Below are 26,728 nucleotides of genomic sequence, written 5' to 3'. Positions count from 1 at the left end.
TCCCTTCCATGGCAGCCAGGTGGGCCGCGATGCAGACAAAGGAGCTCATGAGCTGAGTTTCAAGGGAGGCACTGAAAGGACAGCGATGGATGCAACCTGTTGCAAACTGAAGGAGGGTCCCTGCATGTCTCAGAAAAGGCCTCTGGTGAGCAGGTGTGGAGGAGGGCCCCCACGGTGCAAAGGAAAGAGAGGTACTCAGGGGCAAAGGCTCTTGGCCTCTCCTGTAGCAGCTCCAGTTGGAAGCTCGTGACCAGTGGACAGCAAATGGGGTCACCTGAGCATGACTCTTAGTCCCTCACAAAGCAAGAGAAAGGGGGCAGGGTGTGGGAGTACCCAGAGGGTGTGGTGGGGTGGGTGAAGGGAGGTGTCCTTCTTCTCTTCAATGCAAATTGCTTTTGTGAGTCTCAGAGCTGCCAGAAGGCAGTTACCAAGTCAGGTCCCCACTGTATCCAGTGTGGGCTGGCTGCCTTAGCCCCTGCCACATGGACAAGCCACACCATATGGCTTCCCTGAGTTCTAACAACAGGATCTGGGGGTTTTGTGTAGGTACACACTTCCTTGCTGTAGCTGTGTTACCCCCGTCTTTGAGCCCCAGTTTTCTCCTCTAGAAAAAGGACATCCATTGCTACCTTAGCAGGTTGCTACCTTAATCCTGTGAAGACTAATTAGGGTCATTCTACAATTAATAGCTGGCCTTAAGAGATATTGGGCTTCCCCGACAGCTCAGCTGGTAAAGAATCCTCCTGCCATGCAGGAGACCCCGGTTTGCTTCCTGGGTCAGGAATGCTGATCCGCTACACAGGGACAGGCTACCCACTCCAGTACTCTTGGACTTCTCTTGTAGCTCAGCTGGGAAAGAACCTGCCTGCAATGCGGGACAATTCGGTTCAATCCCGAGACTGGGACGATCCCCTGGAGAAGGGAAAGGCTACCCACTCCAGTATTCTGGCCTGGAGAATTCCATGGACTGTATAGCCCATGGGGTCGCCAAGACTTGGACACGGCTGAGGGACTTCCACTTCACTTTCAAGGGATATGACCTGAATCCAGGTTAAACTGGAGTCTCCCAGTGTCATCCGGCATTTCTTCCCTGAGGCCAGCCAAAACCCACACAGGTGCATTTCCACAGGTCTCCGCTCAGCCAGCTGGACAGAAAACCCAGCGCGTTCAAACAAGCTGACAGACAAGCAGGAGAGGACTCACGGGCAGACGGCTTCCCTCCGGTCTCAGGCGGAGCTCCGGGACCACAGCAGGAACCAGGACTCTCAACCGCTGGGCTCAGCAGCGCCCTCCGTCTCAGGCTGGCGGCTCTGCCCCGACGGGCGCGGGAAGGCCACCAACCGCCCCAGGCTGACCTCACGCCCCTCCCACTGCTGTAGCCTGACCTCACGCGGCCCCACCCCTTCCGGCGGAACCAGCCCTCGTCCTCCCTTGAGGCCAGCGTGAGGCCCGGCCCTGGGCTCTGATTGGTCACCGCCCCAGTCCTGAGCCAATCACGGTGGCCAGGGAGGATGGAACACACAGATTGGCCAGGTCCAGGTCATGTGACCATCCCCTCCAGGACACGCCTGAGCCGCTCACCCTGTGTCAGGGGTGGAGACAGTGCGATGCCCCCAGAGCAGGGCTGAGTCCCATCACTGTGTGCGTGTGCTCAGTGTTCTGGGAGCCTGAGAGTCCTGGGAGTGCCTGCCAGTCCTCGCTACACACCGCAGACGGAATAGTCATGACGCACCTCTTCCCTTCCGAAGCGCTGTTTCACACACCCACTTTCAAGGGAGCAAGACCTCCTGTTCAAAGGTAGGTTTGGAGAGCTTCCCTCTCTTAACCTCTGGGCTTGTTTCTCGTACCATCTTAGAATAATGTAGTCAGTCTAAAACCCCCCACGTGCACCACCACATGCTGCTTTGCCTGTTCAGGATTCTTAGCTGTTCTGAGGAGAGGGCAAGGCCCCGGGGCCTCCCAAAGGGAATGAGTTTTGTCCAAGGGAGCACCTGAGAGGTGAATCACTGAATCGCTTTGCTCTACACGTGAAACAGGCAGTTTATTGTAAATCAACAACACCTCATTTTAAGAAAAGATATTCCCTCATGAAAAATGGTTCAGAATTTTGTGAAGTTTTTCCTTCAATTGTTGGTTGTTAGTAGGTGTCTAATTGGTTTGGTGGTGTTTTTCGAGGTACCTTCCCACATGGATACCAAGTTGTCCCAATGGGACGATTCCTTTGTCCTTTATCCTGGAAGTGTCCTTTCTGCATTTACACATTAAGAAGCTGTTTTAAAAATGCCAAGTATCAAAAACGTCAGTTCTTTGGTAATTTGTACAGCACCCCAGAGGCACGTTTCCATGTCTGTGTCTTCGCTTCGCATTTCACCTTTGCCAGTTTCTAGTGTACACAAGTACCCTCAGAGGGTTCTCTGTAGTGAACCATGTATGTTTCTGTGAGGACAGAGGATGTGAGCACGGAGGACGGGCTGAGTCCATAGTGACCATGTGACCATGCTCAGCAACCCCACTATTAAGTCTGGCTGAGACTTCCTCAGGCAAGCTCTGTGTTTCTTCCTCTTCATCTCTGGATACACAAAGTGATGTTGGTGGATTGGGACGTGGGTCCCTGGGTCCAACAGTGTAGAGATATACCCATAGCCTGCTTTGCCATTATATTTTCCTCCTGTGGGCTCTGCTGATCTGGTGTGCAGATATTTCTGCTAAAGACTTGAGAGGTAGTCAATCCTTCTGCTTCTCATCCCCTGCCTCGTCTGTGCTTCTGTCATTTTTTTTTTTAATTTAGCTAATTTCAATGTTGTTAGTCCTTGTGTCATTCTGACTCTCAGGCACCTGTGGTTTAATAGACCCCCAACCCCCAAGAGCTCCTCTTTGCCTGGTGGGGACATGGAGCACTCAGGGAGCAGCACCACATCGCAATGGAGCCTGGACCAGAGAGACGGTTCTTGCCAGGAAGGCTCCATGCCAGCTGTGGGGGGTTTGGAGTTCACATCTGATTGTGCATCCCCCGGGCCCTCGGTGCAGGCCCTGCTCTGAGATCTGGAAAGGAGGTGGCTTCCCTCCCTGACACAGAACTAGTTTTTTTGGGTTTTTTTTGTCCTCATCCTTGTCCAGTCCCATTTGTCTCCCAGGCTCTACACTTGACCCTCACCCACAGGATCAGGAGAGCCCATTTCTAGACGAATTTCATACAAGGAGAGGCTCCCGGAGACACTCCAACCCCCGGGCCTAAGTAAGTATTTCCTTGGAGTTTCACAGCCCTGGGAAGAGATACTGGATTTGTGTCCATTTTTCAGTTGAATATGTTGAGCCTCAGTTCACTGTGTGATTTGCCCTGAGTCACTCTGCAGGTCAGTGAGTAAGGTAGGATGTGAACCCAGACTCTTTCTCTTGGAGCCCATGACTGTACAGGTGTTTCTGCTCCTCGATTCAATTTATTTAAGGTTTGGTTATTTTTTTTTTTTGATGCATTTGTATATGAGACTGTTCTGTTCTCTCTCTGATGTTTCATATCCTGCTCTATTGATGAATTTATTAGTTTTAAAGCTTGTTACTTGGTGGAGTTTTTAGGGTGTCATATAAATCCTGTCATAATCAAATAGTGGCAGTGTAACTTCATCTGTTCCTATGGGGATGCTTTTTATTTCCCTTTCTTGCCTAGTTATGCTGGGTAGGACACTTCCCCCTCTGTGTTGAACAAGAGTGATGAGAGTGGGCATCCTTGTACTATTCCTGATCTTTTAGGAAAATCTTTCACCTCTTTACCACTGAGTTGGATGTTAGCTGTGGGCTTGTCTTATATACCCTTTAGGATGTTCCATGTATAGCCACTATATTGAGAGACTGTAGGCAAATTGATGTTACACTTTTGTCGAAAGCTTTTTCTGCAATCGTTGAGAAGATCACATGATTTCATTCTTAGTTTTGCTCATATTGTGTATCACAGGGATTGATGTGCACACAATAAATCATGCTTGCAGGCACAGAATCAATTCCATTTGATCATCGTGTATGATTCTTTTAATGTATCTTCAATTTGGTTTGCTAATATTCTTTTGAGGATTTTTACATGCGTGTACACCAGGGTCAGGGTTCTCTGGTGGTTTGTTTGGTAACGAATCTGTCTGCAATGTGGGAGACCTGGGTTTGACCCCTGGGTCAGGAAGAGCCCCTCAAGAAAGGAATGGCTACCCACTCCAATATTCTTGCCTAGAAAATTCTGTGGACAGAGGATCTGGTGGGCTACAGTCCATGGGTCACAAATAACTGGACATGACTGAGTGACTCACACTTACAAGAGTGCTTCTTGACATTCTTAATATCTAAATTTAAGATCTTATCTCAGGCAAAAATTACAGTCTAAGGCAAAATGTCAAAAGTCCAAGAGTCCTTAGAAGTAAATGACAATAAGGCAGAACAGATGAAAGCAAGAAGGACTCCACATGATTTATTTTTCGTAAGAATTTTAGATCTTCAGAGGAATTCTCATGAAACTGAATGAAAATGCAAGCCTTAGTTTAAAATGGAACCCTTTTTGGTATTATGTTTCTATGTTGAGAGTGAAGTTTTCTTATTTCTGTATGAGATATTAAGCAATACTGTGTAGCTAGTAAAATCATATTTTCAAAACCTGTAATGACATTTATAAGCACTTGTAGTGGAAAAATAGCTAGGGATAGAAGATGATCCCATATAGCTTTAGATGACTGTACAGATGTATTGAATGATAGTTTTCAGGTTGTATTTATTTCTTTTTAGTTGATGGATAACTGCTTTACAATGTGTGGTTGGTTTTCCTCATGCACCAACACGAATAGGCCATAAGTACATTGTCCACTCTTTGGTGAGCTTGCCTCCCACTTCCCGCCATCCCACCCTCTAGGTCATCACAGGCCACCATCCTGGGCTCCGTATGTTATATAGGAACTTCCCACTAGCTAGCTATTTTACATATGGTAGTGGTGATGTTTCAATGCTAGTCTCTCAATTTGTTCCACCTTCTCCTTCTCCAGCTGAGTTCACAAGTCCTTCCTCTACATCTGTGTATCTACTTCTGCCCTTAAAATATTCACCAGTACCCTTTTACAAGATTCCATGTGTATGCATTAATATAGTATGTTTGTTTTTCTCTTTCTGACTTACTTCCCTCTGTATCACATTTGCTAGGTTCATCCACCTCAGTTAAACTGACTCATAGCTGTTCCTTTTCCCGGCTGAGTAATATTCCATTGTGTATATGTTCCACAACGTCTTTATCCATTGTTCTCTTGATAGACATTAGGTTGCTTCCATGCCCTGGCTATTTTAAATAGTTCTGCAATGGACATTGGGGTACATATGTCTTTTTAGAGGTATGGTTTTCTGGGGTATATGGCCAGTAGAGGATTGTTGCATGCTATGGTAGTTTTCTTCCTACGTTTTTAAGAAACCTACACTCCTTCTCCATAGTGGCTGCATCCATTTCCATGTCTGCCAACAGTGCAAGAGGGTTCCCTTTCTTCCATGTCCTGTCCAGCATTTATTATTTGTAGAATTGTTGATGATGGCCATTCTGACTGGTGTGAGGTGATACCTCATGTCGTTTTGATTAGCATTTCCATAATAATGAGCGATGTGGAGCATCTTTTCATATGTTTGGTGGCCTTCTTCATGTCTTCTGCTCAACTTTTCAATTGGTTGCTTTTTTTCTGATATTAGGCTCGATGATCTACTTGTGTACTTTGTAGATAATCCTTTGACAATTCCTTGTTTTACAATTATTTTCTCCTGCTCTGAGGGTTGTCTTTTCATCTTCTTTATAGTTTTCTTTGCTGCTTAAATAATTTGCAGTTTCTCTAGATGCCATTTTTAAAATTTTGGTTTTTTATCTCAGTCATTCTCAGAGGTGGATCAAAGAGGATCTTGCTGTGATAAATGTCAACGAGTGTTCTGCCTATTTTTTCCTCTAACAATTTTATAGGTCCTGGCCGTACTGTTGGTCTTCAATCCATTGTGAATTCATTTTTGTGTATAGTGTGAAGCAGTGTACTAATTTCATTCTTTTCCATGTAGTTGTCCAGTTTCCCAGCACCACTTCGTGAGGAGGCGCTCTATTCTGTCCTTTCTCCACTGTGCATTCTTGCCTCCCTTGTCAAAGGGAAGGTGCCTGTAGGAGTGTGGGTTTACCCCTCCACTTTGCATCTTGGTCCATTGCTCTATGTTGCTATTTTTGTGCCTGTACCATAGTGTCTTGATGACTCTAGCTTGGTCGTATAGTCTGAAGTCAGAAAGGTTGATTCCTCCAGTTCTACATTTCTTTCCAAGGTTGCTTTGGCCCTTCTGGGTCTTTTCTTCTGCCATATACATTGTAAAATTATTAGTCCTAGTTCTTTAAAAAATGTGTTTGGTTGTTTGATAGGGGTGAATTGAATCTGCAGATTGCCTTGGGTAGTAGAGTGATTTTCACAACATTGATTTCGTTCAATTCAAGAACATGGCATATCTTTCTATCTGTTTGTTTCATCTTTGTATCTTTCATCATACAGCCTGTCTTTCTGCATACACATGTTTCGTCTGTTTAGGTAGGTTTATTCCTAGCTATTGGAGAAGAAACTGGCAACCCACTCCAGTAGTCTTGCCTGGAAAATCCCAAGGATGGAGGAGCCTGGTAGGCTACAGACCATGGGGTCCCGAAGAGTCAGACATGACTGAGTGACTTCACTTTCACGTTTCACTTTCATGCCTTGGAGAAGGACATGGCAACCCACTCCAGTGTTCTTGCCTGGAGAATCCCAGGGACGGGGGATCCTGGTGGGCACCCGCCTATGGGGTCGCACAGAGTCGGACACAACTGATGCGACTTAGCAGCAGCAGCATTCCTAGCTACGCTATGTTTCTTGTTTCAGTGGGGAATGGCACTGTGTCCTTAATTTCCCTTGTTGATTTTTCTTGTTGTGTGATAAGTATGCAAAGGATTTCTGTGTATTACTTTTGTATCCTGTGCTTTACTAGATTCACTGATCAGCTCTAGTAATTTTCTGGTTCTATCTTTAGGGTCTTCTGTGAATAGAAACAGGTCCTCTGCAATCCATGAGAGATGGACTTCTTCTTTTCCAGTATGCATTCTTTTTTGTTTTCTTCTCTGATTGCTGTGTCTATGACTTACAAAACTGTATTGAATAATAGGAATGAGAATGGGCACCATAGTCTTGATCCTGATCTCAGAGGAAAAGCTTGCATGTTGACACCACTGAAACTAATGTTTGCTGAGAGATTTTCCTATATGACCTTTCTTATGTTGAGGTAGGTCTCTTCCATGCCCAGTTATGGGGCGTTCTTTAAATCATAAACTGGTGTTTAATTTTGTCAAAACCTTTCTCTGCATCGATTGAGATTATCATATGGTTTTTATCTTTCAGCTTGTTTATATAGTGTATCACATTGATTGATTTGCACATAGTGAAGAATCTTTGCATCCTGGGGATAAACCCCCCTTGAACTTGATGTATGACCCTTTTACTGTGTTTTTGTTTAGTTTTGTTTTTGCTAGCGTTTTCCTCGGGATTTTTGTGTTGATGTTCATCAGTGATGTTAGCCTGTAATTTTCTTTTCTGCGTGGCATTTCTGCTTCATTTTGGTTCATGGTGATGGTGGCCTCACAGAATGAGTTGGGAATGCTCCTCCCTCCACATTTTTCTGGAAGAGTTTGACCAGCATAGTTATTATCGCATCTCTACCATTTGAGAGCATTCGCCTGTGAAGTCCTTGCCGTTTGTTTGTTGGAGACTTTTGATCACAGTTAGTAGTGCTTGTGATTGATGTGTTCACCAGCTCTAACAGCTTGTGATTGGTGTTAGTGCTTGATTGATTCATATTTTCTGTTTCTTCCTGCTTCAGTCTTAGAATATTGTACTTTTCTAAGAATTTGTTCATTTGTTCCAGGTTATCCATTTTATTGTCATGCAGTTGTTTCTGATTGTCTCTCATGATCCGTTCTCTTTCTGTGTTGTCTGTTGTAACATCTCCTTTTTCATTTCGAGTTGATTTGAGTCTTTGCCCTATTTTTCTTGATGAGTCTGGCTCATGATTTGTCAATTTTGTTTATGTTCTCCAAGATGTATCTTATTGTTTTATTGATCTTTGCTAGTGTTTCCTTCATTTCCATTAATTTCTGCTCTGATCTTTATGATTTCTTTCCTTTGGCTAACTTTGGAGGTTTTGTGGCCCTTTTCCTTCTTTTTCTAGGTTCTTTAGGTGTTAGATTAGGTCATTTGATGTTCTTTTCATTTCTTGAGGTAGGCTTCTTGTATTGCTATAAACTTCCCTCTTAGCATTGCTTTTATTGCATCACATCGGTTTTGGGTTGTCATTTATTCATTGCCATTTGTTTTTCAGTATTTTTTAAATTTCCTCTTTGATTTCTTCAGTGACCTGTTTGAGTTCTCCATGTGTTTGTGTTTTTTACAAATGGTTCTTATCAATGATCCCTAATCCTGTATCAGTGTGATCAGAAAAGATGCTTGCTATGATTTCAGTTTCTTAACTGTGCCAAGGCTTGATTTCTGACCCAAGGTGTGATCCGTTCCAGAGAGTGTTCATGTGCAATTAAGGAAACAAAAAATGCATTCTGCTGTTTGGTGATGGAATATGCTAAAGATATCAATAAGGTCCATCTGGTCTAATGTGTGGAGAAGGCAATGGCACCCCACTCCAGTACTCTTTCCTGGAGAATCCCAGGAACAGGGGTGCCTAGTGGGCTGCCGTCTATGGGGTCGCACAGAGTCGGACACGACTGAAGTGACTTAGCAGCAGCAGTCTAAAGTGTGATTTAAGGTGTATGTTTCTGTATTAATATTCTTTGTGGGTGATCTGTCCATTGGTCTAAGTGAGGTGTTAATATCCCCTAGTATTATTTTCTTACTGTCGATTCCCTCTTCCATGTTTGTTTCTGTATGTCTTATGTATTTAGGGGCTCCTGTGTTGGATGCGTGGCTATTATTATTGCAATATCTTCTTCCTGGATTGATCTATCATTGTGTAGTGTCCTTCCTTGTCTCTTGTAATAGTCTTTCTTGAAATGTCTATTTTATCTGATATGAGAATTGCTACTCCAGCTTTCTTTTAATTGCCATTTGCATGGAAAACCATTTTCCAGGCCCTCAGTATTAGTCTGTGTGTGTCCCTAGGTCTGAGGTGGATGTATTATTGACAGCATTTTTATGTGGCCTGTTTTTGTTTCCATTGAGCCAGTCTGTGTTTCAGTTGGACCATTTAATCCTTATATATTTAAGGTAATTATTGATATGCATGATACTATTATTATTTACTTTATTATTCTGGGGTTTGTTTTTTTTTTTCATGTCTATTCACTCCCTTCTATTTCCTGCCTGGAGAACGTCCTTTCGGATTTGTTGTCAAGCTACTTTGGTGGTGCTGAATGTCTTCACCTTTGCTTATCTGTAAAGGTACTGAGTTCTCAGAGTAGGACAGGACTGAGCAACTAAGCATAGCACATGCCAAGCACAGCAACTTGGAGAATCTGCTCTTGCTGCAGGATCCACCTTCTGTCCACTTCCACTTTTCCCTGCAGGTCTCACTACCTGCTGATCGTGTTGCCACAGTGTCCCTCCTAGGTGTCTTGTCACCAGTTTGAGGACATGACCTCCAAGATGTCAGGCCAGTGGGAAGTTGATGCCACACACCTTAGCAGGTGGCGGTCTGGCACCTCTGGTGATAATTTCATTAAGCTCAGCCCTCCCCCACCCTAGATCTTCTCGTTGGCATTGTTGGTGTGAATTTGAGGACTTCTATAGGACACATGTGACACGTGGCTCTTCAGTAAGAGGAGCTGCTAGCCTTGGCTGGCAGAGTGAGGCAGGGGGCTGTGTGCTAGGTTCCTTTGTCTGAGAAGAAGAACACCTCAATTTCATGAGGCCTTGAGCTCTCAGACCCAAAGGAGTGAAACCGGGGCTGTAGAAAGTTGACAGGCACTGACTGGAAATCTGTGTGAGGAGGTGCTGCTTCTGGCTGTGTCCGGTGTCTCATGCTGAGCACAGAAAACTGATGCTTTTGAACTGTGGTGTTGGAGAAGACTCTTGAGAGTCCCTTGGACTGCAAGGAGATCCAAGCAGTCCATCCTAAAGGAAATCAGTCCTGGGTGTTCATTGGAAGGACTGATGCTGAAGCTGAAACTCCAATACTTTGGCCACCTGATGCGAAGAGCTGACTCATTTGAAAAGACCCTGATGTTGAGAAAGATTGAAGGCTCGAGGAGAAGGGGACGACAGAGGATGAGATACTTAGATGGCATCACCGACTCAACGGACATGAGTTTGGGTAAACTCCAGGAGTTGTTGATGCACAGGTAGGCCTGGCGTGCTGCGATTCATGGGGTCGCAAAGAGGCGGACATGACTGAGCGACTGAACTGGCTGACTGACTGACCAGCACCATCATCATACACAGTCACTGGCCCTTGTCCAAGTCCAACAGGTCCAACTCCCCTTATCCCCTGGCAGCCTTATTCTGCTTTGTGTTTGCAGTGGGCTTATCTTGGCATCTCACAGTGGAACCATAGATTATTTGCCCATTTCTCTTTAGCTTGTTTCACTTGGCATATGACTTCAAACTTTACTCACTTTGTCACCCATATCAGAATTTCCTTAGTTATTAAAAATAAATAGCACATAGGCTCACCGTCATGTACAATCAGGGAAGTACACATTAAAATCATGATATCTCACACCATACCTCTTAGGACTGCCAAACTCCAAAGATAAGATAATAGTCATTGCTGGAGGGTGAGGAACCACAGGAACCATTCCTGGTTGCTGGTGGGATGCCTGTGCAGCCCCCACGAGAGACAGTCTGGCAGTTTTCCCCAAAGCTCCACAGGTCTCACCTTGGGATCCAGCCACCGAGCTTTCAGTAATTAGGCAGTTGCTCTGAGATTCTAAGTCCAAATGCAAATGAGGATGCAACTTCGCGTGGCAGTTCTATTCACAGTGGCTATAAACGTGAAGACGTCAGGATATCCTTCAGTAGATGAACGTGCAAGCAATGGGTGTATACAGATATCAAGGGGACCAGAACACACCACCCCAAATTAGGTCTGTCTGACTTATTTTAGTTTGATTAATTTGAAAAAAAAAAAAAAACTGAGTAGAGGTTGCCGCCTATTTTTTTTTAAGATTTGCTCATGTCTTTAGGCCACGCTGTGTCTCCGTCGCTCTGGGCAGGCGTTCTCTAGTTGTGGACGTGGGTTCTCCTCGGGGTGCAGAGCACGGGCTCCAGGGGTGCAGGCTCAGGACTTGGGGTGCCCGCCTTTAGGAGCTGTGGCTCCCGGCTCTAGAGCACTGGCTCAGCAGGTGTGCATGAGCTCAGCTGCCCTGAGGCATGTGGGAGACTCCTGGATCGGGGACAGAACGTGTGTCCACCGCTTTAGCAGGCAGATTCTTAGCAGCTGGCTCACCAGGGAAGGCTGAGGTCGCCCTTCTGTGAGGTACATTTACATTTATTAGGGAAATCGCCATTTGTAAGGGTGTCCCTCTTTGAACCTAGGAGAAGGATAATTACATCTCAAGGAAGGAACACTTATCAGTGAAGAAGTCAGGACTTCAGTCTGCAAACAATCATCTATTTATTTACTGTGCTTTGCATGGTAACCTGCCATAAATGGCTTCCGCCTTCCCCTCAAGGTCTTTTTTCTGTTTGGGGCTGAAGAGCCATTTAAGGTGAAGTCTTAGGTCATTTCAGGGAGTGACTCAGTTTTCCTTGACATCTCCTCTCTATGCAAAAGGTATACATGTTAATTGAAATTCTGTTTTTCTCCAGGTAAAATGTGTTCAATCAAGGAGAAGGAGGGCTAGACCAAGAACCTGGAAGGGGAGAAGGAAATTTATTTTCCTCCTGTATACATGCAAAGGAATAACACTCAACAGTGGAAAGGAATGAAATATCAACCCTTGAAAGACAGGGATAAATCTTCGATGCATATGGCTAAGTGAAAGAATCCAGCCTCCCCACAATGAAACCTAGTTGTTTTGCCCATCAATTCTTCCAAAAAGCCAGGGAAGTAAACAGCAATCTCACAGGAACTCTTGGGGTAAACCAGGAACACTCTCCTCCTTGTTTCATAAGACTAGCATAACCTTGATACTAAAACCAACAAGGGGAAGAAGTACAAGAAGGTAAAAACGCTGACTCTGAGTAGAGATGCTGCTGCTGCTAATGCTAAGTCACTTCATTCGAGTCCGACTCTGTGCGACCCCATCCCTGGGATTCTCCAGGCAAGAACACTGGAGTGGGTTGCCATTTCCTTGGGGAACTTTCAAGACAAGACTCTTGAAACATATCCAGAATTCACTTCATACCTTTGCCATTTCCTTCGCCAGTTCATAACAAGTACGCTTCCACAAAACCAAGTGAGGCACATAGGAAGACAGGTGGGGTATATAAAAGCCTCAGCACTTAAGATTCAAGAGACATAAAAACTTCCTAACCAAAGAAATGAATGTGTGATGGTGGAATTCGGAAGAGAGATATGAATAGCTTTGGGACTACACAATGGCCCCTGACACCTCAATGTAAGAGAGGCTCCTGGCACAGACACTGAGTCTATGGGTAGGAGTGAGATGGGGGCTGAAGATGGAGGTGGCCGCAGCCAGGCGCCTTAAGAACCTTAAGAACCCTGCGTTGCGCCTCCCTTTCGGGCTGACTTGCCTGCAGGTCAGGCCAGCCGGCCACACCTCTCCAAGGGCCGTGGGCTGCACTTGAGCCGCACGACCTGCGACCGGACACCGGTCGGCCAGGGCCGGCAGCCTGGCGGCCGCCCGACGCCACCCGGCCTCCGCACACCGCCAACCCCGGCCAGAACCCACGTGGCACGGCCCGGAGCCCCGGAGGGCTTCCTGAACCCCGAGTGGCCGGCTGGCCACTCTCCAGGCCCGCCCCCTGTCGGCGCCCGCGACCACCCCCACCCCCCGCCCCACTCGCCTTCCAGGCTCAGGGCCACGTGGCCCCGGAGGTGTCTGATTCGGGCCCGCCGCGGACCGCGGCCCTCGGTCCTCTGAGCCTCCCGCGGGCGTAGGCGTAGCGCAGCCGGGGCCCTGAGTGCCCATCCTGCCCGGCACCTGCCCAGGGCCCAAACCCACCGCGAGCCACCTGCGCGGTCCACCCCAGTGCCTCAGCCCCACCCCTTCGCCCCACCGCGGCCCCCCTTGTCCCCACGCCGCCCGCCAAGCACGGGACCTTCCTGAGGGCCTTCACACTCTTCCTTAAAGAGTTCTACATGAATTGAAGACAGGATCTACTGGATTGTCACCAACTGCTAAAACAGACAGACAACAGTTACTTTGATCCTTCTTGCCTTACTGTGAGCTGTGATGGTAGGGAACCTCATGGCTGCTGCACTCAACGCTTTCATTCATTCTCTTGTTTCAAAACAGGGATTCATTGAGCTGCATGGGAGATGAATTCTGTCATTAGAAACGTTGCCACCAGGCTTAAGAAATATATTTATAACTCATTTCTTTCAGGAAACAGGTTTCAAGATCTCCATCAGAAGTCTTTTATTAAGATAAATCACAGCTTTGTCAGTTTCTCCAGAAGTACTCTTATTTTTCACTCCCAAGGAGAAGCGCACTAATAGAACTAAATGAACCTAGTAGGTTATTTTCTCTCTAATGGCACCTGTCTTTATTCATAGGAGTCCGGTCTACGTATTTCCTGGGCTTCCCTGGTGGCTCAGGTGGTGAAGAATCTGTCTGCAATGCAGGAGCCCTGGGTTCCACGGCTGGGTTGAGACGATCGCCTGGAGAAGGGAATGGCGACCTCTTCCAGTATTCTTGCCTAGAGAATTCCACGGACAGGGGAACTTGGAAGGCTACATAGTCCATGGAGTCACAAAGACTCGGACACAACGGAGCAACTAATACACGTATTTTTTACTATTTGCTTCATAGAAGCAATCGTTCATAGCCTTTTATAGCACTTTCTAAAGAACGTGTGGTGCCTTTTTCTTTGTTGTAAGCTGCACTAGGTCTTGGTTGCCACACATGGGATCTTTAATTGTGGCGTGCAAACTCTTACTTGCAGTGTATGGGATCTAGTTCACTGGCCAGAGATGGAACCCAGGCCCCTGCATTGGGAGCAGCCACTGGATGACCAGGGAAGCCCCCTAAAGAACTCTTCAAGTGCAACTTTCTGGATGTTCGCAGCAGCTCCGGGCAGTCCTAGTGATGATACTGTTCTGCACTCCCGAGCCCGTGTCCTCCCCGAGGGACACAGGGGCCAAGCGAGCAGACAGATGCTACCCCAGCGTCAGACCGCAGGGCCAGACTGGCTGTGTAAACTCCCTTCCAGTGATGTCCTCTTTTTACCGTTCCTCTGGTAAATTCAGTACTGCTTTCCTTGGAGCGTGTGTTTAAAAAGGAAATCCTAGATGTGTTCCAACATTACTGCCCACTTTGAGGTGGATTGATATCTACCTAGGACTTGTTTATTAAACCCACCTGCCTGAGTACTGTGACTTGACTGGAGTTTTCTTGAAGTCACTCCTGAAGCATTGTGATGGTTTTGTCTGACATTAATAGATTTTTAAAAATGATACGTGTTGGCGTATGGCTATGAAGAAAGGGGAGAATCTGTTGCTATTGCAAACCAATTATGGAGGCAACTTAAAACGGAAATCTGAATTGTAACTGTGTTTCTATTTATGTAAAATACGGTCCTTACCTTGCAGTCTGTAGTTGATGTGCACAGACACAGCAGTGGCTCGCGGGTTGCTCTTCTGCCATCTTCCTGTCCTCCTTCAGTCCCTGCATGTGTATAGGAACTTCAGTGAGATAATGGGGCATTTAACAGAGATTGCTCTGCGCAACACTGTCTTTAGTGTTTCTATTTTAAATTTGCTAGGCTGTTAATTTATATGCAAATAAAAGACACAATAAGAGAGTTCTGTGCCTATTGTGTATACGTAACCTGAAAGTAAATGCAGGATATTGATCCCAGAGGGAAAATAAGTTAAGAGCGTCTGTGTTCAAAGATGTTTGAAAGTTCTTATTTCAGGCTGAACCGTTGTTGGTGACCCGTGAAAGTCGCTCAGTCATGTCTGACTCTGCGAACGCAGGGACTATACAGTCCATGGAATTCTCCAGGCCCGAATACTAGAGTGGGTAGCCGTTCCCTTCTCCAGGGGGTCTCTGCAACCCAGGGATGGAACCCAGGTCTCCTGCATGCCAGGTGGATTCTTCACCAGCTGAGCCACCAGGGAAGCCTGAACACTTATCAGCAGTTAAGGATTTCACAAATGCTAGATTGGAAAGATAAAATAATAATTCTGCTACATTAAAACAGATTTTCCTAAGTTCAAATTTTTTCAATGCAGTTGTAGGGAAGAAGTCTTTCCCCCTTATGGACATATCAGTATGTTAATGCCTAAGAAGTCCTTTTTCGAAAAGTTACAAAAAAGAAAAAAGGCGGAAAATTATGCCAATAAGGCACCACATGATGATGCAAAAAGATGGACACAGACAAGGAAAGAAGGAATAAAAACTAAGCATTATGCTAATGGGAAACCATCATGCAAGTTAATTCGGGGGGAGGGGGGAACCTAATGGAAAACACTTGCTTCTATGCCATAAACCATCTTCGAATTCAGGTTTCATTGGATTTTTCACGAGAAACGTTTCATCACCTATACGTTGGCTTGTCGTCTACTTTGTGCAAAAGCCTGGAGCTCCTAACTACTAGGGGGTCTCCCATCCAAGTACTAACTAACCCTGCTTAGTTTCCCAGATCAGAAGACATCTGGCCCGTTCAGGGTGGTATGATCTCATCAGAGGGAGGCGGCTGGCGCCAGGCGCCTTCAAAGCCCTGCGCTGCGCCTCCCTCTCGCTCTGACGTGCCGGTCGAGCCGGCCCGGGCCGCACCTTTCCACGGGGCGCGCGCTGCACTTGAGCCGCACGACCAGCGACCGAACTCGGGCCGGCCAGGCCCGGCAGCCCGGCCGACGCCGCCCCGTCCCCGCACACCGCCGCCCTGGCAAGCAAGCCTGGCCCGGCCCGGGGGCCCGGAGGGTTGCCGGGACCACGAGCGGCCGGCCAGTCGGGCGTGCAGGCCTGGGCTGGGGGTTGGGGTGAGGGGCGCGGAGGTCTGGGCGCCCACCCACCCTGGGCCTCTCCAGGCCCGCCCCCAGCTCGGGTCCCCCACCCACCCCTCCGAATCGCTGCTCAGGCCCAAGTGGCCCCAGAGGTGTCTGGCTTGCGGGCGGGCCGGCCGCCGGCGCCGGCGACTGGAGCGCGGCAGCCCCGCCCCTTCGCCCGACCGCGGCCCCCCCTTGTCCCCACGCCGCCCGCCAAGCACAGGACCTTCCTGAGAGAGCGGACGAGCGACAGGCAGGGGCACGGACACGGACACACACACACACACTCGCACGCACCCAGGCCAAGGGAGACAGCCGGCCGGCGCAAGCTCCTCAGCCAGAGCCAGACCCACAGCGCCTGTGAGAGGCCGGGGGTCAGGAGACTCAGAGGCAGAAAGAGATGAAGGTTCAGAGACAGACTCCCAGACGGCGAGAGGGAGATGAAGACAGACACGCGCGCGGACACACACACACACACACACAGGTGGAGACAGACAGAGGGAGACAGACCGACTGACAGAAGGCAAACGGGAGACAGACACGGGAGAGAGGATGGCATCCGATCCGAGACAGACACACTGGCACAACCGTGACCACCCCAGAGAGAGGCCCTGCGGAAGAAGCCGCTTCCCCAAGGGAGGGGGCGTTCCCTTGGGGCGGCCCAGGCTGGACGCGGTGCCCCGGGGCTGGCAGTCCCCCGTGGGGTCCCCAAGACTTCCTCGCAGCTGAAGTCTCAAAGGTCCCCTTCAGCTTGGCTCCCTAAGGCAAGAGCCAGCCCCCGCCCCCAGACCAGAGGGTGAGTGTGTGAGAGTGTGTGTGTGAGGGTGTCGGTGGGCGAGGCTGTGGTCAGGCCGACTGGGGGCCGGGTGCATACCCACGATGGACGGGGGAGGGTGTGGAGGCGTGGGGGTGGGGCTGGGGGTGGGGAACCTGTGTGGTCCTCTTGCTGTCTCTCTCTCCCTCTTTCTTCTTCTTCTTTTTTTTTTAAAAGGTAAGATGCTTTTATTGAAATATTGGGAATATTCTCTGTACAGCAGCAGTCTCACTGAGAGGCAGTTTTGCCTCCCAAGTAACATTTGACAATGGTTGAAGACATTCTTGATTGTTAAATCTTGGGGAGGGGTGTTATGAGTATCTCATGGGTAAAAGACACAAATGAACAATACTTCGGTTCAATTCTAAACACAGAGAATGTGCCAAATTCTCAAGAAACATTGTTCATACACTTAATTGACTTAATTTCCAAGGTCCTTATGCCTAGAGTAAGTAATCCAGAAACCACACCGTTTCTCGCCTAGCTTTACGCGGGACACGTGGGAGAACAAAAAGTAAGGTTTCACTCCATTCAATGACCTTAGTTTTCTCAGATGCAGTTTTCATAAGCTCACAAACTCCCGACCCACTCACCCTCCCCTGGGGTTGCAAATCTCTCCTTGGAGAAGCCAAAACAAAGAAAGCCCAATCCCGCACGGTGATCAGCGAAGTGCTGAGGAAACCGTCCCTCGGGGTTTCAAGGCGCTGCTCCCGCAGAGGGCCTGCCCACCTAATCACTGCCGGGCAAATGAAGGAGTTCCAACCTGCTCGAGAAACGCTCACTCAAGGGAGGCTTTGACCGCCAGAGCCCCGGGCCCAGACCCCACAGAGAGCAATCCCTCCTCAGAGCCTCAAGGGCCAGGCCTCGGGGCCCGCTCCCCCAGGGCAGAAGGCGCGAGCTAGGGCGCGAGACTGGGGCGCCGAGAGGGCCTGGGACGCCCCGCGCACCCGCCCACCCGCCCTCCCAGAGTGGAGGAGGAGCCCGCCGGTCTCCGGCCTCCACCACCCCGGCCCCCGACTTACCGCGGTGCGCTGGGGGAGGGGAAGTGTCAGGAGTGAGGGGCTAGGCCGCACCACCACCCGCCGCTCAGAGAGCAGCGCGCGGCCGCCACGAAACCGTCGCCGCCGCCGTCTCCAGCACCGATACCGACCGCCGCCGCTCCGGGCGCAGCGCGTAGGGGGCCCGACTGCGTCGCACGCCGCCCGCCCGCCGTCAGAGGCTCGCTGCGCGCGCTCCGCCCTCGCTGTCTGTGCATTGGCTGACTCCGCCACCACTCTATCTGCATCCGCCCTGTTCTTCACTGGACCACGGGGCTTTTGAAACCGAACGTGAGGGTTGTGAGGGTTGTCTCTGCCAGACTAGGACTCTCTCCCCTCTTTCTGAGTCTCCCTTCCCTGTGCTTTGCAGCTCTTTACCTGTCCGGGGCGGGGTGTGTCTGTGTGTTTCTGTGTGTGTCTTTGTGTGTCTCTGTCTGTGTGTGTGTGTGTGTGTGTGTGTGTGTGTGTGTGTGCACACGCGCGCGAACGGTCACCTGGGAGTACTGGGCTGGGGCTCGGGCTGGGGCAGCCCCCGGGATTGCCTGAGGCATGCCAAGGGAGCCCCAGATGGAGACCCGACTGTCATCTGGTTTCCTGGAAGCCAAATCCGGAGGCAACCCAGGCCTGCGGCGGGAGTCGGGGCCCCGGCCACCCACCGGGGGAGGGGCTGGGGCTGCGGGGACCCAAGAGTTGGGCTGCTGCTGTCTTCGAGGGCCGCCGGCAGGCCGGCTGGCCGGCCGGCTGGAAGGCAGGCGACGGCTCTGAGCGCGCCGGGTGCGAGGGGCCAGGGGCAGGTGGGGCTCGGGGCGGCCAACCGCGCCGGGGGAGCCAGGGCTAAAGGACAGGGGAGGCAGGAAGCCTACAGCACCCGGTATTCCCAGGCGGTCTCCCACCCAAGTACTAACCAGGCCAGACCCTGCTTCGCTTCCCAGATCAGACAAGATCTGGCGCGTTCAGGGTGGTATGGCCCTAGACGGAGGTGGCTGCAGCCAGGCGCCTTAAGAACCTTAAGAACCCTGCGTTGCGCCTCCCTTTCGGTCTGACTTGCCTGCCGGTCAGGCCAGCCGGCCACACCTCTCCAAGGGCCGCGGGCTGCACTTGAGCCGCACGACCTGCGACCGGACTCCGGTCGGCCAGGGCCGGCAGCCCGGCGGCCGCCCGACGCCGCCCGGCCTCCGCACACCGCCAAGCCCGGCCAGAACCCGCCTGGCCCGGCCCGGGGCCCCGGAGGGCTTCCTGGACCCCGAGCGGCCGGCTGGCCGTGCATGCCTGGGCCTGGGGTTGGGGTGAGGGGCGCGGAGGTCTCGGCGCCCTCCCGCCCTGGGCCTCTCCAGGCCCGCCCCCTGTCGGCGCCCGGGCCCACCCCCACCCCCCGCCCCACTCGCCTTCCAGGCTCAGGGCCACGTGGCCCCGGAGGTGTCTGATTCGGGCCCGCCGCGGACCGCGGCCCTCGGTCCTCTGAGCCTCCCGCGGGCGTAGGCGTAGCGCAGCCGGGGCCCTGAGTGCCCATCCTGCCCGGCACCTGCCCAGGGCCCAAACCCACCGCGAGCCACCTGCGCGGTCCACCCCAGCGCCTCAGCCCCACCCCTTCGCCCCACCGCGGCCCCCCTTGTCCCCACGCCGCCCGCCAAGCACGGGACCTTCCTGAGGGCCTTCACACTCTTCCTTAAAGAGTTCTACGTGAATTGAAGACAGGATCTACTGGATTGTCACCAACTGCTAAAACAGACAGACAACAGTTACTTTGATCCTTCTTGCCTTACTGTGAGCTGTGACGGTAGGGAACCTCATGGCTGCTGCACTCAACGCTTTCATTCATTCTCTTGTTTCAAAACAGGGATTCATTGAGCTGCATGGGAGATGAATTCTGTCATTAGAAACGTTGCCACCAGGCTTAAGAAATATATTTATAACTCATTTCTTTCAGGAAACAGGTTTCAAGATCTCCATCAGAAGTCTTTTATTAAGATAAATCACAGCTTTGTCAGGTTCTCCAGAAGTACTCTTATTTTTCACTCCCAAGGAGAAGCGCACTAATAGAACTAAATGAACCTAGTAGGTTATTTTCTCTCTAATGGCACCTGTCTTTATTCATAGGAGTCTGGTCTACATATTTCCTGGGCTTCCCTGGTGGCTCAGGTGGTGAAGAATCTGTCTGCAATGCAGGAGCCCTGGGTTCCACGGCTGGGTTGAGACGATCGCCTAGAGAAGGGAATGGTGACCTCTTCCAGTATTCTTGCCTAGAGAATTCCACGGACAGGGGAACTTGGAAGGCTACACAGTCCATGGAGTCACAAAGACTCGGACACAACTGAGCAACTAATACACGTATTTCTTACTATTTGCTTCGTAGAAGCAATCATTCATAGCCTTTTATAGCACTTTCTGAAGAACGTGTGGTGCCTTTTTCTTTGTTGTAAGCTGCACTAGGTCTTGGTTGCCACACATGGGATCTTTAATTGTGGCGGGCAAACTCTTACTTGCAGTGTATGGGATCTAGTTCACTGGCCAGAGATGGAACCCAGGCCCCTGCATTGGGAGCAGCCACTGGATGACCAGGGAAGCCCTCTAAAGAACTCTTCAGGTGCAACTTTCTGGATGTTCGCAGCAGCTCCGGGCAGTCCTAGTGATGATACTGTTCTGCACTCCCGAGCCCGTGTCCTCCCCGAGGGACACAGGGGCCAAGCGAGCAGACAGATGCTACCCCAGCGTCAGACCGCAGGGCCAGACTGGCTGTGTAAACTCCCTTCCAGTGATGTCCTCTTTTTACCGTTCCTCTGGTAAATTCAGTACTGTTTTCCTTGGAGCGTGTGTTTAAAAAGGAAATCCTAGATGTGTTCCAACATTACTGCCCACTTTGAGGTGGACTGATATCTACCTAGGACTTGTTTATTAAACCCACCTGCCTGAGTACTGTGACTTGATTGGAGTTTTCTTGAAGTCACTCCTGAAGCATTGTGATGGTTTTGTCTGACATTAATAGATTTTTAAAAATGATACGTGTTGGCGTATGGCTATGAAGAAAGGGGAGAATCTGTTGCTATTGCAAACCAATTATGGAGGCAACTTAAAACGGAAATCTGAATTGTAACTGTGTTTCTATTTATGTAAAATACGGTCCTTACCTTGCAGTCTGTAGTTGATGTGCACAGACACAGCAGTGGCTCGCGGGTTGCTCTTCTGCCATCTTCCTGTCCTCCTTCAGTCCCTGCATGTGTATAGGAACTTCAGTGAGATAATGGGGCATTTAACAGAGATTGCTCTGCGCAACACTGTCTTTAGTGTTTCTATTTTAAATTTGCCAGGCTGTTAATTTATATGCAAATAAAAGACACAATAAGAGAGTTCTGTGCCTATTGTGTATAAGTAACCTGAAAGTAAATGCAGGATATTGATCCCAGAGGGAAAATAAGTTAAGAGCGTCTGTGTTCAAAGATTTTTGAAAGTTCTTATTTCAGGCTGAACCGTTGTTGGTGACCCGTGAAAGTCGCTCAGTCATGTCTGACTCTGCGAACGCAGGGACTATACAGTCCATGGAATTCTCCAGGCCCGAATACTAGAGTGGGTAGCCTTTCCCTTCTCCAGGGGGTCTCTGCAACCCAGGGATCGAACCCAGGTCTCCTGCATGCCAGGTGGATTCTTCACCAGCTGAGCCACCAGGGAAGCCTGAACACTTATCAGCAGTTAAGGATTTCACAAATGCTAGATTGGAAAGATAAAATAATAATTCTGCTACATTAAAACAGATTTTCTTAAGTTCAAATTTTTTCAATGCAGTTGTAGGGAAGAAGTCTTTCCCCCTTATGGACATATCAGTATGTTAATGCCTAAGAAGTCCTTTTTCGAAAAGTTACAAAAAAGAAAAAAGGCGGAAAATTATGCCAATAAGGCACCACATGATGATGCAAAAAGATGGATACAGACAAGGAAAGAAGGAATAAAAACTAAGCATTATGCTAATGGGAAACCATCATGCAAGTTAATTCGGGGGGAGGGGGGAACCTAATGGAAAACACTTGCTTCTATGCCATAAACCATCTTCGAATTCAGGTTTCATTGGATTTTTCACGATAAACGTTTCATCACCTATACGTTGGCTTGTCGTCTACTTTGTGCAAAAGCCTGGAGCTCCTAACTACTAGGGGGTCTCCCATCCAAGTACTAACTAACCCTGCTTAGTTTCCCAGATCAGAAGACATCTGGCCCGTTCAGGGTGGTATGATCTCATCAGAGGGAGGCGGCTGGCGCCAGGCGCCTTCAAAGCCCTGCGCTGCGCCTCCCTCTCGCTCTGACGTGCCGGTCGAGCCGGCCCGGGCCGCACCTTTCCACGGGGCGCGCGCTGCACTTGAGCCGCACGACCAGCGACCGAACTCGGGCCGGCCAGGCCCGGCAGCCCGGCCGACGCCGCCCCGTCCCCGCACACCGCCGCCCTGGCAAGCAAGCCTGGCCCGGCCCGGGGGCCCGGAGGGTTGCCGGGACCACGAGCGGCCGGTTAGGCGTGCAGGCCTGGGCTGCGGGTTGGCGTGAGGGGCGCGGAGGTCTGGGCGCCCACCCACCCTGGGCCTCTCCAGGCCCGCCCCCCGCTCGGGTCCCCCACCCACCCCTCCGGATCGCTGCTCAGGCCCAAGTGGCCCCAGAGGTGTCTGGCTTGCGGGCGGGCCGGCCGCCGCCGGCGACTGGAGCGCGGCAGCCCCGCCCCTTCGCCCGACCGCGGCCCCCCCTTGTCCCCACGCCGCCCGCCAAGCACAGGACCTTCCTGAGAGAGCGGACGAGCGACAGGCAGGGGCACGGACACGGACACACACACAGACACTCGCACCCACCCAGGCCAAGGGAGACAGCCGGCCGGCGCAAGCTCCTCAGCCAGAGCCAGACCCACAGCGCCTGTGAGAGGCCGGGGGTCAGGAGACTCAGAGGCAGAAGGAGATGAAGGTTCAGAGACAGACTCCCAGACGGCGAGAGGGAGATGAAGACAGACACGCGCGCGGACACACACACAAACACACACACACACACACACACAGGTGGAGACAGACAGAGGCAGACAGACACGGGAGAGAGGATGGCATCCGATCCGAGACAGACACACTGGCACAACCGTGACCACCCCAGAGAGAGGCCCTGCGGAAGAAGCCGCTTCCCCAAGGGAGGGGGCGTTCCCTTGGGGCGGCCCAGGCTGGACGCGGTGCCCCGGGGCTGGCAGTCCCCCGTGGGGTCCCCAAGACTTCCTCGCAGCTGAAGTCTCAAAGGTCCCCTTCAGCTTGGCTCCCTAAGGCAAGACCCAGCCCCCGCCCCCAGACCAGAGGGTGAGTGTGTGAGAGTGTGTGTGTGAGGGTGTCGGTGGGCGAGGCTGTGGTCAGGCCGACTGGGGGCCGGGTGCATACCCACGATGGACGGGGGAGGGTGTGGAGGCGTGGGGGTGGGGCTGGGGGTGGGGAATCTGTGTGGTCCTCTTGCTGTCTCTCTCTCCCTCTTTCTTCTTCTTCTTTTTTTTTTAAAAGGTAAGATGCTTTTATTGAAATATTGGGACTATTCTCTGTACAGCAGCAGTCTCACTGAGAGGCAGTTTTGCCTCCCAAGTAACATTTGACAATGGTTGAAGACATTCTTGATTGTTAAATCTTGGGGAGGGGTGTTATGAGTATCTCATGGGTAAAAGACACAAATGAACAATACTTCGGTTCAATTCTAAACACAGAGAATGTGCCAAATTCTCAAGAAACATTGTTCATACACTTAATTGACTTAATTTCCAAGGTCCTTATGCCTAGAGTAAGTAATCCAGAAACCACACCGTTTCTCGCCTAGCTTTACGCGGGACACGTGGGAGAACAAAAAGTAAGGTTTCACTCCATTCAATGACCTTCGTTTTCTCAGATGCAGTTTTCATAAGCTCACAAACTCCCGACCCACTCACCCTCCCCTGGGGTTGCAAATCTCTCCTTGGAGAAGCCAAAACAAAGAAAGCCCAATCCCGCACGGTGATCAGAGAAGTGCTGAGGAAACCGTCCCTCGGGGTTTCAAGGCGCTGCTCCCGCAGAGGGCCTGCCCACCTAATCACTGCCGGGCAAATGAAGGAGTTCCAACCTGCTCGAGAAACGCTCACTCAAGGGAGGCTTTGACCGCCAGAGCCCCGGGCCCAGACCCCACAGAGAGCAATCCCTCCTCAGAGCCTCAAGGGCCAGGCCTCGGGGCCCGCTCCCCCAGGGCAGAAGGTGCGAGCTAGGGCGCGAGACTGGGGCGCCGAGAGGGCCTGGGACGCCCCGCGCACCCGCCCACCCGCCCTCCCAGAGTGGAGGAGGAGCCCGCCGGTCTCCGGCCTCCACCACCCCGGCCCCCGACTTACCGCGGTGCGCTGGGGGAGGGGAAGTGTCAGGAGTGAGGGGCTAGGCCGCACCACCACCCGCCGCTCAGAGAGCAGCGCGCGGCCGCCACGAAACCGTCGCCGCCGCCGTCTCCAGCACCGATACCGACCGCCGCCGCTCCGGGCGCAGCGCGTAGGGGGCCCGACTGCGTCGCACGCCGCCCGCCCGCCGTCAGAGGCTCACTGCGCGCGCTCCGCCCTCACTGTCTGTGCATTGGCTGACTCCGCCACCACTCTATCTGCATCCGCCCTGTTCTTCACTGGACCACGGGGCTTTTGAAACCGAACGTGAGGGTTGTGAGGGTTGTCTCTGCCAGACTAGGACTCTCTCCCCTCTTTCTGAGTCTCCCTTCCCTGTGCTTTGCAGCTCTTCACCTGTCCGGGGCGGGGTGTGTCTGTGTGTTTCTGTGTGTGTCTTTGTGTGTCTCTGTCTGTGTGTGTGTGTGTGTGTGTGTGTGTGTGTGTGTGTGCACACGCGCGCGAACGGTCACCTGGGAGTACTGGGCTGGGGCTCGGGCTGGGGCAGCCCCCGGGATTGCCTGAGGCATGCCAAGGGAGCCCCAGATGGAGACCCGACTGTCATCTGGTTTCCTGGAAGCCAAATCCGGAGGCAACCCAGGCCTGCGGCGGGAGTCGGGGCCCCGGCCACCCACCGGGGGAGGGGCTGGGGCTGCGGGGACCCAAGAGTTGGGCTGCTGCTGTCTTCGAGGGCCGCCGGCAGGCCGGCTGGCCGGCCGGCTGGAAGGCAGGCGACGGCTCTGAGCGCGCCGGGTGCGAGGGGCCAGGGGCAGGTGGGGCTCGGGGCGGCCAACCGCGCCGGGGGAGCCAGGGCTAAAGGACAGGGGAGGCAGGAAGCCTACAGCACCCGGTATTCCCAGGCGGTCTCCCACCCAAGTACTAACCAGGCCAGACCCTGCTTCGCTTCCCAGATCAGACAAGATCTGGCGCGTTCAGGGTGGTATGGCCCTAGACGGAGGTGGCTGCAGCCAGGCGCCTTAAGAACCTTAAGAACCCTGCGTTGCGCCTCCCTTTCGGTCTGACTTGCCTGCCGGTCAGGCCAGCCGGCCACACCTCTCCAAGGGCCGCGGGCTGCACTTGAGCCGCACGACCTGCGACCGGACTCCGGTCGGCCAGGGCCGGCAGCCCGGCGGCCGCCCGACGCCGCCCGGCCTCCGCACACCGCCAAGCCCGGCCAGAACCCGCCTGGCCCGGCCCGGGGCCCCGGAGGGCTTCCTGGACCCCGAGTGGCCGGCTGGCCGTGCATGCCTGGGCCTGGGGTTGGGGTGAGGGGCGCGGAGGTCTCGGCGCCCTCCCGCCCTGGGCCTCTCCAGGCCCGCCCCCTGTCGGCGCCCGGGCCCACCCCCACCCCCCGCCCCACTCGCCTTCCAGGCTCAGGGCCACGTGGCCCCGGAGGTGTCTGATTCGGGCCCGCCGCGGACCGCGGCCCTCGGTCCTCTGAGCCTCCCGCGGGCGTAGGCGTAGCGCAGCCGGGGCCCTGAGTGCCCATCCTGCCCGGCACCTGCCCAGGGCCCAAACCCACCGCGAGCCACCTGCGCGGTCCACCCCAGCGCCTCAGCCCCACCCCTTCGCCCCACCGCGGCCCCCCCTTGTCCCCACGCCGCCCGCCAAGCACGGGACCTTCCTGAGGGCCTTCACACTCTTCCTTAAAGAGTTCTACGTGAATTGAAGACAGGATCTACTGGATTGTCACCAACTGCTAAAACAGACAGACAACAGTTACTTTGATCCTTCTTGCCTTACTGTGAGCTGTGACGGTAGGGAACCTCATGGCTGCTGCACTCAACGCTTTCATTCATTCTCTTGTTTCAAAACAGGGATTCATTGAGCTGCATGGGAGATGAATTCTGTCATTAGAAACGTTGCCACCAGGCTTAAGAAATATATTTATAACTCATTTCTTTCAGGAAACAGGTTTCAAGATCTCCATCAGAAGTCTTTTATTAAGATAAATCACAGCTTTGTCAGGTTCTCCAGAAGTACTCTTATTTTTCACTCCCAAGGAGAAGCGCACTAATAGAACTAAATGAACCTAGTAGGTTATTTTCTCTCTAATGGCACCTGTCTTTATTCATAGGAGTCTGGTCTACATATTTCCTGGGCTTCCCTGGTGGCTCAGGTGGTGAAGAATCTGTCTGCAATGCAGGAGCCCTGGGTTCCACGGCTGGGTTGAGACGATCGCCTAGAGAAGGGAATGGTGACCTCTTCCAGTATTCTTGCCTAGAGAATTCCACGGACAGGGGAACTTGGAAGGCTACACAGTCCATGGAGTCACAAAGACTCGGACACAACTGAGCAACTAATACACGTATTTCTTACTATTTGCTTCGTAGAAGCAATCATTCATAGCCTTTTATAGCACTTTCTGAAGAA

General features: G+C 51.6%; 1 protein-coding gene and 2 pseudogenes across 1 annotated transcript in view; all 3 read right to left on the bottom strand.

Moving 5' to 3' along the window:
- Positions 1-26,728, bottom strand: part of LOC122688479 (liprin-alpha-1-like) — a 363,309-nt gene that overhangs the window by 267,182 nt on the left and 69,399 nt on the right. The window lies entirely within an intron of this gene.
- LOC122688904 lies at positions 18,830-18,948 on the bottom strand (annotated as a pseudogene).
- Positions 25,191-25,309, bottom strand: LOC122688903 (annotated as a pseudogene).

Source organism: Cervus elaphus, chromosome 33 (genome assembly GCF_910594005.1).
Source record: "Cervus elaphus chromosome 33, mCerEla1.1, whole genome shotgun sequence".
NCBI classification, from domain to species: domain Eukaryota; kingdom Metazoa; phylum Chordata; class Mammalia; order Artiodactyla; family Cervidae; genus Cervus; species Cervus elaphus.
This window is presented reverse-complemented; position numbering and strand designations above follow the sequence as displayed.